Genomic DNA, 16,771 nt, shown 5'->3' with positions numbered 1-16,771 from the left:
TCAAATCTACCTCGAGTTCTTCCTTTCTAATCGCTTTTCTAGCCCTCCCCACCATGATTCTCTCCTAACTTCATGTCTTCCTCTACTGACTCCACCTAATACCTCATGTGTATTTATGGGTATAGGATATCTACAGGAACATTGGTAACCTCTCAGGGTCTACACCCTTGAGGAAAACTGACCTTCCTTCCAGCCAATAGCCATCAATCGCCGATATCTCTTTATTGAGGGGTAGAGCTTCAATATCCCATCCTTCATTCATGCTGGGATTTTGGTTGGCTTGATTATGCATAGATCTTGTACATGTAGTCACAGACTATATGAGTTCATGAGTGGAGAAACTCTGTCATATCCAGGAAATTATTAGTTTTTTTTTTTTTCAGATGTCCACCCACTCTGCCTGTGACAAACATTTTGCCACATTTTCCATGATTATCTTTGAGCCTTGAGGGTGTGGTATGGTTCAGATGTCCCATTTTGAGCTGAGTACTGGCCAGTGTCTTATTATCTGTACATTAACTACTATGTGATCTCTGTATTATTCACCATCTATTGTGGTATAATCTGTAGGTATAATGATAAGAACTTAGAGTCCATTTACGGTTTCTTCTCTTTTCTCCTTTTCAAGTCTTGTCAAAGTCAGTGTTTAAAAAAACCAACCATCTTACTGGCTTTCTCTTATTTTCAGTTCCTTATGCCATTGACTTTGGCTCCAGTCTTTACTATTTTTGCTTCATGCTTTCCTGCATTCCTTCTACACTATCAAATATTCTTGAGGTACTTTTGCAAAACATTGATCAGAGATTTTTTCTTTGCCAACAGAAACTGTATTGTTTCCATTGTGTCCTACAAATTTTGAAACATATTTTACTGTCACAATAAGCTTCACAATAAAATTTTAGACGTTTAATTTAATGTCACATAGGTGCTAGGAATTGAATCTGTGTCCTTAGGAAAAGCAACAAGTGCTCTTATCCACTGATCCATCTCTCCAGCCCCTTATTTTCTTTCTGTATATTGGTTTTACCCCATGTCAAATCAATGGAATCACTTAAGACAGCACATGAATCTAACACTTTTATATGTGTCTCATTCTGTGTATAAGATAGGTGTTTCTACTAAGACATATTCATACCAGTAAAGAATCAATAGACAGTTATGATCTTGATCTTTCCCTTTATTCAGAGTATATATTGCTTTCAGAGACACTTGGAAGTAAAGAATAAGATTGAAAATCTAGTATATCCTAATAGCAGGAACAAAAGAATAACCACAATACATTAATTCTTGCATTGAACTTTAGATACCCAAGTTTGGCTAGAAATATAAGTTGAGGCAAGGAAAAGTGTTATATGAAGATAAAGCTGTAAACAAATTAATGGATCTAAGATTTATGGATTAATGTGGCCCACTACAAGGTGCATTCCCTTGATACTTACTGTACCTCAGCTTCTTTTTAAAGTGAAGACTGTGTCTTTCAAATATACTGCCAAAACCAAATGATAATAAAACTTTTGAATGGAGCATAAATACTAATTATCTGTCTAGTCATGACTAGCTTGAAATAGACAGATTTATTGATCCTATTCATTCACATTATATTCATCCCAGTGAAAGGTATATTCCATTTTGTTATTTTATACAAATCTATTAAGAATTTGATTAAATGATATTAAATAAAAATTGCAATTCATAGTCTATCAGTTTGCCTGCTGCAACAGAATAATTCAAAACAACGATTGTATAAATAAAAATGTATACCTTTTTATGCAAATCTTGGAGAAGTTGATCAGAGCTGGTAGGGAGAGGACCCTTAAAGAGCAACCCAGTGTTCATATATCTTGTCCAATGTTCTTTTTTTCTTTTTATGTATGTTTTTCTCATTGCTTTATTGAAATGCAATTGATAGCTGCTTGTCCACTGTTCTTATTACTCATCTTCATCTCCTATTGAAGGTGAATACTTTATCAACAAGTCAGGTTTCCAGCTGGCATGAAGGAAAAGACAAAGATGAGAGTGTATCTATCATCTTGAGGATACAGCATTGCACACATTTTATTTTGCTCTTTAGAAGCTATTCACATAGCCACAAAGTTGGTGCAGCTAGAGAGTGTGCAGAAGAGTCTTTCAGCATCCATTGGAGCAAATAAATTGCATCATTGCATTACTAGCAGGAAAGTATAGATTAAGTATTGGGCAGAAAGTGATAGCTTAGGCATAATTACTTGTTAAGACTATAAAGAACTCATTTCAGTTATAAATGGCTTAGTATCTTTTTCAGTCCCTGGATTTTATTTTCCTTGTGAAGGAAACAAATGCAGACAAAACCTAGAAGCCCAGTGCTGGAATCTGGTTCCTTTAGAAATTTGGAATATCAATGAATATTACTTGAGTAAAACTACTAAACTCTATCTCCTGCTAAGATTAAAAGTGCATCTTATACACCTAAATAAAAAGAGATTCCATAACACTGCATACTATCAGTGGAGACATCAAGACTGTGGACATGAAGAAAGAAAACTGAAACAGAATCAGCAATTATCACACTCACTACACCTTTTGCTTTGGATCAAATACCTCTTTATAGAGTCAGGTGACAGATACTAAAAGAACACTGCTTGGCCTGAAAAGACGGCCAGAGGTTAAGACCACATACTGTTCTTGCAGAGAACCTGAGTTAGATTACCAGCACACATGTCAGGTGACTCAGAATTTCCTAGAACTCCGGCTCCAAAGGAACCTGACATCTCTAGACTCCATGGACACCTGCATCTCATATGCATGTGCACACATGCACACGCATATGCACATCTAATTAAAAGTTTAAAATGTTTTAAACGAAAGAAAGACTGCAATTATACATAAAAGGAAGAATAGATAAGAATTAAGAATTCTGGATTGTCGATTCTTAGATATTCAATTGTATGACCCTGAGCAGGTCTTCATTATCTAGGCTATCAATTACTTCATCTGTAAAGTAAGCAACAGAAAATGTCCTTTGAAGCATCTTGGATGTTTAAGGATATTATAGATCAGTGCTTCAAGGAGCTCTTCCTTTTCTGAATTGGAGTTTGGGATTGTCACAGACTAGGAGCAGGACTGCTGCAACATCCTGAACAAAGCAACAAAAGAGTCATTGGGTGCTTGGGAACCATCTGTGAATGCAAAGTGAGAACATCTGATCTAATGAATGAGCAATATAGGACTACAATTTTAAGGCAAATACAATATTACACTAACATTTGCATTCAACATTCAGGAAGAATAAAATGTTTGCTTAAGACAAGATGGATTACCATAATGCTATAGCCACAAAATGTATTAGTTAAAACTCACTATATGCCTAATACATAACAGAGTTTGAAACAGGAGAACTCTTGCCCTCAAAAAATGCTATACCAATGTACCATTGCCATAGAGAATTCTGCATTTCAAATTTTGAGATTTAGCATAAAGAGTTATGGAATATCATTGTGAATTGCAAAATTATGTCCTTATAGGAAAAAGATCGGGTTTGCCATTTTACTAGAAAACTGAAGAAAATAAGGGCAGGGGAATTTTTCAAACTATAAAATTTTGTGGACAGTACTTTCTCTTACAAATATGCAAAATCAGTCCTCCTAGACATATAGATAATGAAGTAACCTAAGACGTTTCTCAAGAGGGCTATGTCTGGATGATTTTTTTCCCCAGACATCTTCTGCCAGACCTCTGGGGAGAACACACACAAGCTTTCTTTTCTTTATATTCATATTTACAGCATAATTTTCTGGCTTTTATCTAGAAACATTTTAAACTAAATACATTTTAATAGAAGAGAAAATACAAAAATAACTTTTTTCAGGAAAGGGAAATATTTAAGCCTTTCCCCACATTACAACTTTCTTTGTCCTTAGAGTAAGGGTTTGATACTTGTAAATGTGCATTCATGACTCCTTCCTGTGTGCACTACAGTGATGGCAGTAGGGGTGGGAGAAGAGCATTGAGGGAGAGAAAGACACCAAAAGCCACATCTAAGAATAAACAGCTATATGCAAATCCAACATTTAAGTCTATCTTATGACTTATTCAAAATTATTCTTTACCATAATATCACTGATGATGCTATAGGGATAGAAACTTGGGCACTTGATGTAAGTGCTGAAGCCCACCATAATATCTTGCCAGTGAAGAAGGTGCTGACAGAAGCTTGTTATTCAGAGAGTTTCAATAAATATTTATACTATAAAAATTCTATAACACTTTTTAATTTTAGCTCTTACATGCCAAAAGTGATGTTTAGAACAGAATCTCTCACATCTACTTAACCAATATTACAAAGCTAGAATCAAAGTATCCTAGAACTTCTTTTTTAATTTTCATAAAATGAACTTCAAAGTCACAGAAAGTCAGTAGGTTAATACAGGAATCTCCTAAATATTTTTCTGCCAAATTCAGCAAAATTAACGCATTAACCTGTTTATTACTCTCCTTCTCTTTCATTTTGCTCCTACTCTCAGAGTCCCTCTTCATACTTATGTATACACCTACATATATACATATAATAACATGGTATAAACATATGTAGCATCATAATAATTCACGTGAAAATTTAATTTTGACATACAATAGATTTGAGATGTCATTGTCCTTAACCCTTAAATACTTGATGGATATTATCAGTGTTGTTCTCTAATGTGACAGTCATTCAAGAAATTAAGACTGATCCACATCCAGCGTGATATGCACTACACATTCTAGGTTCTTCAATTGCCCAACTCTTACAGCATCTTCTCTTGCTTAGGATGGTGTCCGGCCTGTATCCACTTACTACATTTAGTCCTTACATTTCTTCAATCTAGAATAGGTTTATCTCCCTGTTTTTGATTCCTGACATTTTGGAAAGCACCAGCCAGTGATTTTACAGAATGATTCTCAAAACAGATTTGTCTGGCTCTGCTAATTTTAATAAGTAGGTGCTAATAAGTACCCACTGGGAAAAAATAGAGGATAAAGATATTCCTGGCAGCACAGAACAGCACAAGACAAAGGAGGAAAAATAGCCTTGTCACAAATGAGATGATGAGAGCTGAGTGGGCCATGATCATCATTTAAGGAGGTAAAAGGCATATGTAGGTACATGCCTTGACCAGAGAGCCCTTCTAGAGGTCAAAGATGTTAGAATGTGAACTTAATCCTAAAAGTGTCAATAATTAAGAGAGAATCACTAAGGAATGTCAGTTAAGGATATTATTACTTTTGTTTCAGAGAAACAGATGTTTTAAAGATAGCTTTGTGCCTAAAAATGAATGAGACTATAACAAAAGGTACAGGAGTACACGTAAAACAAGTGTGGACTGAACTTTAATGACTTAGGATGGAAAGGTAAAATGTATAGGGAAAGATACAGGGGAAAGTGAGTCATGCGCTGTTGTGATAGCCCAGTGTGAGGAAAAAAAAGTCAGATTCATAATTCACCAAAGCTGAGAACACAGAGGAAACACTGCAGTAGCAGAAGAGGCTGGAAACTGTTTACTGTGTCTGTTACTTTCCCGTTGCTGTGATTAAAAAAAAACTATAACTAACAGAAACATATAAATAAAAGTACTTTGGCATACCGAGCTAGAGGAGTTCCTACAGGAGCGGAGCAACTTCCTGGAGAGGAGAGCTGAAGGAGATTATGGACACCAGCAGCACTGTGTAGTAGGAGTTTTGATGGCCCCAAGAATTTCAAGAACCACAGGTTTGTGGCCATTATCAGTTGATCCGGTGACTTTTCCAGCTGCACACTGTAGCTCTTAAAGTAAAAGGATAACAAGGCAGATCAATTGCTTTTGGCTTCAGGTCAGCCAGGCAAGTGACAGAGGTCAAAAAAAGAAGGGAGTTGAAACTATTAGTAAATGAGGAACTTACAATGATGGGTAGCAGACTCTGCTGCATAGAAGAAAAAGGAGATAGAGCCTGAAAGAATGAGTGCTGGGAAACTCTCACTAGTAAAACACAGTAGCAGGAGCCATGTTTGGGTGAAAATGAAGCTGTTTCTTATAGTAGAAGCGAGTCAGAGAATGGGATGTGTGCAGCATCCAAAGTTCTTGAGTGGGCTTTTCTGAGTGGTGGATAGTTTTAGGATTGCTAGTTAAAGTGGAGTGATATGAATTTCAAGAGTAAATAAACTCAGTGGAACCATATTTTGGATGGTTGCCTCCTCCACAGTTCCTGTTAAAATTTAATCCTCTCTGGAACGGTGTCAACAGGAGGTAGAAACTGTGAAGAAGTGGGGGGAGGGGGGGGCTTGATTCTACCTTCACTAAGATACTCTTAGGGAAGAAGGTTGTTATGACATACATAAGTCCTTGAGTTTTGTCTGTTTTTCATAAGTGGCTCAGTCTCAGGCATCCTGTTATAGCCATATAAAACAAATTGAGGCAATAGTGATGAAAATGTTTGGATAGTGAAGGTTTGGGGGACTGGAAAGGATATTTATGAACAAGTGACCAATGAGTTTAATGTACCATTGAAAGGAGACATGGTAGAGTGGCAGTGTATTGACATTTCTAGATAGGGGATAGGTGCTGCTCTATCTTTTTTGAGATATCACCAATGTGGGGCAATAAGATGTTTTCTCTTGAGAACCTGCAAGACAAAAGTCAAGGCAGAATAGTGACCTCAATCCAGTAAGGATAATGACCCCCAACTCCCACCGATACTGGAGGACTTCTAGGTGAAGAAGATTTTTCTGAAGAGCAATAGTTGTGTAGAAAGAGAAAATAAATGTAAAAAAAGATTGACACCTTGAGGTTAAGATCACTCTTTAAGAATACCTGTGATGAGGTGAGGTCTAAATTACTGTCTCTCACCTTCTCTCAATGCTTTATTAAGAGAGAGAAAAGGAGTGAGTTTATAATGTCAGAGATAATAAAAATGAGATTAAATACTTAAATAAGATTATTAAAATTTAAAATACTTTATTTGCATTTTTGTAAAGCTACGAAATAAGATCAGACAAAATAGAAAACAAAGAGGCAGCCAAATGATAATCAGCTAATAAAGATAGGCACCCAAGGAGAAGGTCTAAACCCGGCTCCTCACCTATAGCTTTCAAATTTAAATTTTAATTATCAATAAAACTCCACTCCCATAGTGCCTCATGTTAAATTTGTAAGTGGCTATACAGAGCCTGGCCACCGTATTATGCAGCATTGGGACCTGATACTCCTGTAGTGAGGATTTCTAGAAATGTTGTTCTAGAGAATTTAAGGATGGTACAAAACATCAGAGCAGTGTCAGAGAGAATTTTTTTATCTCTTTCAAATTAGCCTGAAAGGTCTATGCCTTTTAACAATGACCTGATCACTAATGGTCCTCAAGAATGATGTTGTCCCATAAAATTTTATCTCCAGTGACATCATACCCATTTTAGCTCATAAAAATGCATTCTGTGTCATGTACCACAAAGTCGGCTAATGGTGAATCTTTCAGAAAATATATCAACCCCTAAGCAATATACATCTATATGTTTGGTGGCTGAAAAGGATAATTAACTTTGTATTTTGGCTATGTCATTTGGCAACTCCAGTTTTTAGACTCTATTTACCCAGACTGGATGTGGTACCTCACAATGGTCATGAGCATATAAATTTTATATATTGTGCAAAAAATGATTATCATCAAGCATAAAACTATGCAAACATGGTACTAATGCTAGTAATACAGGGAAATAAACCTGTAGGGAACACAGCAATCTTCATTTCCAGTCAACCAAACCCAAGATGCCTCCAAATTACTGTCAGGAAAAGCAATATCTGATTCATTTATGAGGGTATGACCTTTTACAACCCTCTTCCCAGTACAAATACAATTCTTATTAACTCTTTAGGCCTCAAAATGTTCAAATATAAATTAATGGTAAATATTACAAAAATAAGAAACAATAATTGTATCAGAATTGTAAGTGGATATGTATTATAGATTACCTCTTCTGAGTTTGATCCAGAAACTAATTAGTGAGGCTAGAGGGGCTGAGTGACCAAGGGGGAAATGATGGTTCAAGCATTAGACAAACCAAGACCATGCATGTTCACAGGAAGGCATATCTACCTACTCCTAAACAGGAAGGAATAAGAGCTGTGTGCACATTTACTAGAAAGCTGTACATGTAGGAAGATAAAGTCCCTGTAATTTGGAAAGAATAGTAGTCGGCATTCATTAAGCAAGTGTTTCTTGAGAGATTATTATTATGCCTGGCTATTTAGTATCTCCAGCATTTGGGTATGAATTCAACCTTTAACCTAGAAACACAGAAGAAACTGTAATACAACTAGAAAAACTCATTCCTTCTCATATCAAAGGGTCTTTAAGACATGCTTTAAAAAGACTAGAACCAATCAAATGGACTGAATTGATTAGAGCTTCTACTTTCACTGCAACAAATATTTTTAAGAAGGAAATTAGAAATGCGTAGCTTGGGAATTCAATAATGGTCCTGCCAGTAAAATCCTGTCATATAAGCATGGAGGACCTGAGGTCAGATTCTTATCAGTCACATAAAAAGCCAGCAGCACATCATGTGTTCTACTGCTGGGGAGGCAAAGACAGAAGACTCTCTGGAGTTCACTGGTCTACAAGGCTAGCCAAATTTGTGAGCTTCATGTTCAGTGAGAGTGCCTGCATCAAAAACAAAAAACAAAAAACAGAAAAACAAACAAACAAAAAACCTTAGAGAGACAGAGGACAATATCTGAATCGACCTCTTGCCTCCCCATGTACAAAGAAATAGATAGTCCGGATCTACCTTGAGAATAGGCCACCAGTAAACAATATGCTTGCAAATTTTGGAGAATTCCCTTCAGATTGTGAAATCTGCAAAGCATCCCAAACAATCTTATACCAGGATCTTGCATAAATTGATTTTGAAAGGCTATGCAAAAAATTCAATAGAGGAAAGTGTGGCTTCAGATATGGAGAAATAAGAAAATTCTGAACTTCTGTATGAAATATCAAGATTTCCTAGAATCACCATAGTGCTGAGACAATTAGGCATTCATATGCTAAGAAAAATGCTAACCTTAGCCTAAGCTTCACATGTAATACACAAATTAAGTCATCGTGGATCATAAACAAATTTATAAATCTTTATCCTCTAAAATTGGGAGAAAAATAGAAACCCCTGAACTGAATGATAAGTTCTTACATTCAACAACAAAAGCGTTGCTTACAAAAACAAGTTGGTGACATGATGTAACCAAAGTTAAAACCTTTTGCTCTGGGGAAGACCTTCCTGTGGGAATGTTTATTCTTGTGTACCCAGGAAAAACTCAGGGAAAGAGAAGTGGAACAGAGAAGGGAAAATGTCAATCTTACAGTGAAATGCATCACATAAGCCATCCAGAATCTTCCCTATCTAGAAACTAGGGTATGGATGAGCCTATGACAGTTCTTATTTAAGGGCAGTTCCCAGACATTTCCTGTTATGGGTATGAGTCAGCTCAGAAGTTCTGGCCTCAAGTGATGTGCCCCTGGTAAAGAGATGTAAGTGGTTTGGGGGAGTGAACCACACAGAAGGCTACTGTGCCTGAAATTGGAAAGGGGGCCCAAGGGAATAATGGAGACTGTGAACATCATCTGCAGGATTGAGCCTAAGTGGATCTTATATGTAGGAGACTGGGAAATGGGACAGCAGCTTCTTCCTCATCAATTAGAAAAGGGCAGATATGAGGAGGCTCAATATCATAGGGAAGAGCAACTTAGGCAAGAGCAGTTATACTGGGCTTTCACCATTAAAGGATGGCAAGAGGGAATCATTTAGCAAAACAGAGGAAGTGAAAGTGGTCCAATCAACCACAGAGAGCATGACACTGGGGAACTAAAAGAAACACGGTGTAACCAGATTGATAAGGTTGCAGAAAATGTGGAAGCCAGGTGATAAACGGAATTGCAGGAACTCCTTGTTAGGGTCATGCAGTTTGGTAAAGACATGAGCAACATCCAAAAAAGGAACCCAAGCTTCTTCACCCTAGAGCAGATGTGTTTCATTAAGTCCCCCACATTACAGAGGCAGGGACATCAGAGACATGGGATCCCTTTGTAACAACCAACGTTAGGGAGGCTTAAACATCTTCATTTCCCTTGCATGCTGGATGGTAAAAGAAAAAAAACATATAAGGACTAAAATAACTTTAAAACATCATATAATTTAGCTTTTACTAAAGAAGAAAGCTAAAGAAGAGCTTCTGTGGTTCATAATGCTACGGTTTTCCTTATTTTTGCTGTCCAGAGTAGTTGAGCATCCACTAAACTAGATTGTGGTTTAGATGTGTTCTGAAACAGCCTGTTCTAGCACAATTTAATTTCATGGTCAAATGGGGATAATTATTCCATAAAGCTTTCAGCCGGCCGTGTGGACTTTTATGAGATTTTTTTTTTCTCTTATAGCTCAACATGAAACCACTTCTAAACCTGTAATTTTTAGGCACATATTCAAGAAAGAATTTTCCCATGTTTGCTATGGCTTGTTTTTCATTCTGCTTGTTTATTTTCTTTCTTTTCAACTAGAAAAATTAGACATTTTCATTGGAAAACGGGAGACCAGCCCAAGGGTTTCTGTTGCTTTACATTACTACATTATTTTCTCATGAGAATTAGAGGTAACACCACAATTCATACTTTTATAACCCTTGACTAAAATAAATGAATACATTAAAATGAACAGCCTTCTTTCAAGAATCAAAAAGTGAGATTTTAAATAATAACTTTGTTGTCTACTTCATTTCTTTCTTTGAAAAATTACAACAGCCTTATAATTGCATTGCATATTTAATAACTTGTTCGCAAACTACTGCACTTCCACCACTGTAGTCCATATTTAGGGAGGACTATAATTTAGCACATAAGAATTTGATCAATTAGTCTCTAAGTCATCAAAATTGCAAGCACTTTAAGGTATGGCCATTGGAATTTAATTTTTAACATTAATATTTTTGTTTTAGGCTATTAGAACAATAATTCATTCTTAATGTCATTAACTGTTAAGGATCTTATTTAGAGATGTTCTTTTTTCATGGATTTCTGAATATTTTTATTTAATGATTACTTTTTATTTAATGCCTTGGTCTACTTTCTGTTGCTATAACAAAGTGCCTAAGGCTGTAGGATTGACAAAAGAGATATGTTTGAACTCATTGTTCTAAAAGTCAAGAGCTTCCTGGTGGGCACTTCATGATGAGAAGCAGAAGGCAGTGGATCTGTATAGAAAAGCCAGTGTCCTTTAGAACATCTACATTCAGGTGTGTTTACCCAAATCCTCTGGGAGGATGAACTCCCTCTCTGCAAGAAAAACACAAATCCCTTCATAGAGTGGCTATCTGGAGACCCTGTACATCCCTCAGAAACTCCAACCCTCTCAACACTATTACACTGGCCTTGAGTGACTGTTCCTGGAGAGACATAAAACATTTCTTCATTCCAGATACGACAACAGACCAAGACACATGTCTACCTAAGCACCACTTAGAACCAATAAACTTACCAGGGTTACTTACAAGAAGCATGGGTGACTCACAGCAGCTTCATCATGGAAAAATCCCATCCACAGTACACCTTTAACCTCCTCTGTCTCTAGCACAATCCAAGACCATGTGCAGTGAGAACCAGAAAGGAATCTTCACTGGAACTCAGGTGTGGCTGCAATGACATTCTGCCCTCTCCAAGGGAATACTAATAGCCTCATTGTTACAATTGGTCAAACTGTAACTGTGTATTTTATCACTGTGACTTTCCCCACAGACATGATGCTTCATATTAAGAGTGAACAATGTCTTCCAGAGAAGATATGAACACTGAATAATTTAGAAAAAAAGCCTCAAAATGAATTTGGTCAGGGACAAACTATATTCAAATAACAGAACATGTTGTTCTTTTCCCTCCTTTTGACTTACTTTCAATCTTTTTGATAGAGTGTTAGCCACTAGAATCCTAAGCAACCTAGGCCCCTCCTGACCATCTTCCACCTCTAAATGGGATGGATACAAGAAGAAACTAGACTCAGATTATTGGATTTCCAAGTGGAATCTACATTTCCCCCTATGTTTAATTAAAAATTTAAGGTTGAAATTCAACAAAATTAAACAATGTTTCAACATTAAAATATAAATATATTAAAAGGGATCCTCCCTTTCTCTCTCCTTCCTCTTTCATGTTACCTCCCTCTAAATCCTCTGCCCCCTCTCACTTCTCAAAAATAATGGTCTATTTTTCATTGATTATTATTTTTATATGTGCATAAATGTTAATACAACCTGCCAAGTCCATTGAGTGTGACTTGCATGTGTGTGCGTGTGTGTGTGTGTGTGTGTGTGTGTGTGTGCGTGTGTGTGTGTGTGTGTGTGTGTGTGATTTTTTAAACAAATAATCAGAGTAAGAAGACTAGAAAATCAGCCATGAAATTATGTATCCATGTGGAATCTTTTTTGGATACTTCTCCATTTAGATTCTTTAAATAAATTGGAGCATTTGATTAGTTTTTTTCTTAAAGAATCTCACATAACACAGTTGTTTGGTTACATTATTCTGCCTCCTTTCTCTGGGTTTATAGCATTTTAATTGCTGTTTTAATCCTGTGTTTTATATAAAGCATCCATAATTCCCTTGGAGGATAAAACCCATAGAAGTAAAGAGTGTTGTTATTATTATGCATTTCCCAGTCTGTTAGTGTTTTGATAGATTTCCTAATTCACTCTTCAAAATAAAATTGCTATATACATTGTGTTCTTTTTACAATGTTATTATCATGAGTAGGAGGAATATTTGAGGGTAGGCTAAACAGTAATTGGCAAGGAGCTCTATAACATTGATTTACTAGCTTCGTGCCCAGCCCATTCTAGGATACTATTAGAGTAATGGATGAATGGAAAGAAAGGCTAATTTGCTAAAATTCACTTGAGGAATAGATCAAAGTGGTGTCTAGGCTTATGAGGGGCTGCCTTGGAAGATTCCTGACATGTTCTTTGTCTCTTGTCAAAACAAGTACACAAGCTAACAGAGTGACAACATAACGCTCAGGCAGAAGAGCCCGAGATCCCGTGAGAAGCCGGGCACTGTCAAAACCACTAGATGGAGGTATCTACTAATTTAGTTTGGTCAAGTTGCCCACAAACACGCTGGCCTTAAAGAAAGAAGGAGCAAGCTTAGTTCAGTGGTTAAGAACACTTGTTGCTGCAAAGGACCCAAGTTTGATTCCCAGCACCCACATTGAGACTCGCCACATTTTTTGGGCACCAGACACACATGTGGTGCACAGATGTACATTCAGGCAGAACATGCACCTATGTAAAATAATAAAAATAATATTCCATATTGCTCAATGCCATTCTTCTACAGAATATCAATAGTAACTTCAAGGTCAACCCAGCCAGCCAGCAGCTGCTTGCCATGATGAGTCTGGGAAGAATCATCTTTACATCTTGCCCTGAGATTACCAACACTGTGGTAGAGTGTAGCATTCTTTGCAGCCAGTGCATGCCAGATAATGGATTATAGCAGAGATAATGCCTAGGCCTAGTTCTACTGTAATATCATTACGAGTTATTTTGGCCTGGCCTTTAAACACTAAACTCCTGCAGTTCTCTACCTTTCCAAAGAATAGATTAATCTCTGTCAATCTCAACTGCCAACAATGACAATAAATTATGACCTATAACCAGCTTACACATGTAGGAATCTTAAAATAGATATATCCAACAGTAGTAGCCACATCTCCAGATTTAACCAACACCCAATGGAAATTCCATCATTTGGTTAAAATTCTTCTAAGACTTTAGCCAATTTGCAAACTTGGCAGACCCAATTATTAGAGCAATTAAGATTTTTCAGTGTGACTCAAATTATAAGACAGCTTCACGCCAATTGCTAGCAGGCAGATATCCTGAATTTAGGTCAGGAATATTGTCCCTCCTACCAGAGGTTATTCAATTACATTCAGCCCAAGGCATGCAGGCCAAATCCTGGGAGACCTGATAGTCATAATAGCTCTTCTGTAGTCTGAAGGCTCCCTAGTGCACCCATCCTGCCTCAAGCACCCTTTTCTGGGAGGCACAAAACAAGGGGATAGCTGGAGATGCCACCTTTTATTCTGACATTCAGCTTCCTTGGAAACTGTCATACTGAAACAAATGCCTTTCAGGGCCAAGTTTGTCTTATTTCAGTTACTACAGACTCCTAAAACACTGCCTGTAATCCCATGAGATCTTGAATTGAAAATCTTTTTTTTTTTTTTTTTTTTTTTTTTTTTGGAAGTACAGTTTTTTCTTCCCACAGTCTTTGCCTTTTAACATTAAAAATTCTGCTTTTAAAATACAACTACTTATTTCTTATGATTGGCATTTTTATTTAGTTGTATTTGTGGCAAAACCTTTCATGTAGGAAATTCTACATATCACTACATTAAAGAAAACGTTTTTGTGATTTTTGAGTATATAGCTAAAATGGTGTTTAGGATGTGACATTAAAGTACAGTTAAAAATAAACAGGCCCAAATTTCCTCTTCTTCTGTTAAGAATTTTAAACCATTTTCCCTATATTTTCCTTATTATAATACACGAAAATATATAAAATATATGTTTAAAGTTTAAAGGACTTCCATTTGTTTGTTTTTCTTGTTAATGTTCAACCCCCATTCCTAATCTTTTCCTCAAAACCTTAACAACAAAAAGAAGATAATTTTGAAAGGGAGAAGGAAGTTAGAGGGGGGAGAGAGAATGAATTACTGTCCATTGAATTCAGAGAACCTACACCCTCTTCTGTGTATAATTCTGAACATAGATTTTTAATCCAGAAGATGATGAGGATGAGGTGGATCCAGAAGAGACATAGTTTCTTCTACAGCGTCAGCTTGGGGAATTAGCATGTTATATGAAGGTCTCCACTAAAGGAGGGCCCTGGTAGACCATTTTTGCTATAGGATCTAGAAAGAAGAGATTGAAAAATGCATGGGAAAGACATTACTGGAGTAGGTGATGTCATGACATCTTTTAATCATGGAGAGTCTTCAAGATTGTATGGTCACTTTCTGAATGTTCTAGTGAAAGGGCATCCCATGTTAGATCACTGTATTGACTGCACCTCTGAATGGAACTGGACAGAGACCTGTCTGACTTGGCAGGTACTAGTTCCATTGGCAATGAGCTTCAGCACTCATGCAGACAATTGTTGTATAGCCAGAATGATGCTGAGCTTCAAGGACATACAGATTAGTTATTTGTGCATCAAATGTCAAGAGTTCACAGTTCAATGGCTCAAGAAGAACTCTTGGAAGCATGATACATGTTTGCATTTTCTCTCCAGCCTTGGTCAGTGTCACTGACAAATATGTTCTAGTCATAGCTGCACAGTAAGCAGAGCCTTGCCATGGTGCCATCTACTCTGTGCAGTGGGCTTTCTGGAAAGGACTGCTTGTGGTGACTACCAATTAGGTTTTGTCATTCACATGAGACAACTCGTGCCTAGTGCAAATTGCTTTTTATTCCTCAAAGCCACATTGTATTCTTATACATGTCAGTACAGAAAATTGCCAAGATGTGTTTAATCAATAGTCTATAAAAACAAGAAGTGAGTATCCATTGTGTGTGTGTGGGGGGGGGGGTGTTGGTTGAGGGGTAACCAGGAAGTGGAATATGATAGATTGGGGTTTGGTGGAGGAGGTAACCAGGAAATGGGATATCATTTGAGACTTTATAGTGGAAGATATTTTAAAAACAGCTGCTAGTCAAGCTGACTATCTAAGCTGCAGTGGCTCTGCCTAGCTCTGCCGCCATGTTCTGCAGCCAGAGGCCAAGTGTGCGCAGCAGCTAGAAACGGCCAGCCAGAAACACTGGCCCTGCCACCCATGAGACGCTAGTGTGGGAGATGGCTCTGCCAATCTTCCATGATGTCTCCACAAGGCTGGGCATTGCCCAGACCATCCCACCATCCACAAGAGCCTGGTAGAAAGACTCTAATGCTTAAATATTAATCAAAGGCTTTATATGTTTGGTAATACTCAATAACAATATGCCCATAAAGTTGTTTCCCAATTAGCTAACCTACATCTCTGCCTTCTCTAGCTCTTCTTCTTGCTTTTCCTCTTCCTCTCCTTACTCCTCCCACCTTAGCTCCTGCTACAGGATATGATGGGATGGGGTTGGGTGGAGGGGTTAACCAGGGAATGGGATATCATTTGAGATGTACACAAATGGAATGATTAATGAAAAAGAAATAAATATTGACATAATGAATATGCTTCCCTTGTTGTCAATAGGTTTTGCCAAATTAAAACCTTACTCCAGAAACATAACAACATACTTCCCTAAAACTTTCCTAAAACTTCCATGGGCTCTCATGGTCTAATAAAATAAAACCCAAGGCATACTGATGCCATAAAGTCCTTGAATCCTTGGACTGTAGGTCTCTGCTGTGACCTCTCACCCATATGTCTCACACTCCCCACTCGGCAGCACAAAGCAGGTGTCTTTGATTCAGAATTGAAGTTATGCCATGTCTAGATAAATCCTTCTGTCCAGCATTGGTACTGTCATATATTTATATATACTCAAATGGAAAGCACCTAAAAGTCTATATTGTAGGTGGGCTTTATTTAGATAGCCACAATTTTGACTTAGAGGTATGGCTTACAGAACTCACATGGTTAAGGAGGTTCATATTTCAGCTCACCCTCTTGATACCTTTCTCCTTCATTCTTTTTTTGCCCTTTTCTCTGGATGTCTGCACCCCACCCTGGCATTGTAGCTAATCCATCGGAATC

General features: G+C 37.3%; 1 protein-coding gene and 1 long non-coding RNA gene across 3 annotated transcripts in view; one reads left to right on the top strand and one right to left on the bottom strand.

The window, feature by feature from the left end:
* LOC143438401 (uncharacterized) overlaps positions 1–5,764 on the bottom strand; it is a 54,427-nt gene extending 48,663 nt beyond the window's left edge. The window contains exons 1-2 of the long non-coding RNA XR_013107261.1: positions 5,598–5,764; positions 1,762–1,987 (exon numbers count right to left, since the gene is read on the bottom strand). This is a non-coding gene — a long non-coding RNA (uncharacterized LOC143438401). The remainder of the gene's footprint in view (positions 1–1,761; positions 1,988–5,597) is intronic.
* The window catches only part of Xkr4 (XK related 4), a 374,383-nt gene that overhangs the window by 181,666 nt on the left and 175,946 nt on the right, over positions 1–16,771 (top strand). The gene's annotated exons all lie outside the window — the stretch shown is intronic.

The sequence above is a fragment of the Arvicanthis niloticus genome, chromosome 25, assembly GCF_011762505.2.
Source record: "Arvicanthis niloticus isolate mArvNil1 chromosome 25, mArvNil1.pat.X, whole genome shotgun sequence".
Taxonomy (NCBI): Eukaryota; Metazoa; Chordata; class Mammalia; order Rodentia; family Muridae; genus Arvicanthis; species Arvicanthis niloticus.
Note: the sequence above shows the minus strand (reverse complement) of the source record. Positions and strands in the feature narration are given on the sequence as shown.